The sequence below is a fragment of the Leucopleurus acutus genome (assembly GCF_964270905.1).
Source record: "Leucopleurus acutus genome assembly, chromosome: 20".
In the NCBI taxonomy this organism is placed as follows: Eukaryota; Metazoa; Chordata; class Mammalia; order Artiodactyla; family Delphinidae; genus Leucopleurus; species Leucopleurus acutus.
In genome coordinates this window covers 49172611-49173805 of record NC_139162.1, presented here as the reverse complement: position 1 = coordinate 49173805, position 1195 = coordinate 49172611, and positions in this window count along the sequence as shown.

Genomic DNA, 1195 nt, shown 5'->3' with positions numbered 1-1195 from the left:
TCACAGTCCAGTGGGGAGATAAGCCCATCTCCAGACAGTGACGACCCAGAGTGGGCAGGGCTGGGGTGGATATAAACTCAGAGGTGGTGATCTGACCCAGCTTGGAGTGAGGGAGGACTTCCTGGAGGAAGAGGCATCTGAGCTGAGACTGGAGGATGAATACGGACCTGGGGCAGGTAGAGTGAAGTGATGTGGCTCCGGGCATGGAAGGGAATATGCGAGATTCTCGAAGAAGTTCAGTCCCTCAGATCACAGTCCACAGGGTGGAGGTGAGGGACAGGGGTCTGAGAGGTAAGGCTGAGAGGCCCCCCAGGAGCCAGACCTGGCAATCAGTTGAAGGCTGTGGTGAGGAGCCTGGACTTTAAGGGCACTGGGGAGCCACGGATGGTTCTGAGCAGAGAGGGGCAGCGTCGGGTTTGGGCTTTAGAAAGATCCCTTGGGCTGTCTTGTGTTGGGAGGATTGGAGAGGGCAGGAGACCAGGTAGGAGGCTGGGGAGGCAAAGGGAGAAAAAACGGCAGCCTGGCCCAGGGCTGGGCTGTAGAGAGGAGGGGGGAAGGTCCAGCTCAGGCGACTAGGGGGCAGGGTCCAGTGCCTGCCCCAGTGAGACCGAGGGAGGGATGCGTCCATGTTTCGGGGCCTGGGCAGCTGTGTGGACTCTCTGGGAGCCCCGAAGGGTAAAGAAAGGGGCAGAAGCTGGAGGCAGGTGAATGCGGGACACCACGCGGCCAGGCCCTGGTTCGTGGGCCTGCGTGGCTCTCTGCTGCCCCCTGCTGGCTCCGCCTTGAGTTGTGTCTTGCCTGCAAGTCTGGCAACCAGGACGGATCCAGCAAAGCCCAAACCCAACCAGTGACAAAAGAAGACATTTCCTGGGCGACCATACTGCAGGGTGCACTCACGTTCACTGTCCCCAGTCCTACATCCCGGGTCTCCAGGTGCCTTCCCCTGCTGACACACTGAACTGAATTCAAGACTGTCCTCCCAAACCCTTCCCTTTTCTTTCTTTCTTTTCTTTTTTTTTAAACAGTGTTATCGAGATGTAATTCACATACCATACAATTCACCCATTTCAGGTGCACAGCTCAATGTTTTTAGTATGTTCCTAGGGTTGTGCGACCATCACCACAATCTTAGAACGTTTCCATCACCCCCAAAAGAAACCTTGTCCCCGTTAGCAGTCGCTCCCCATGCCCCCTC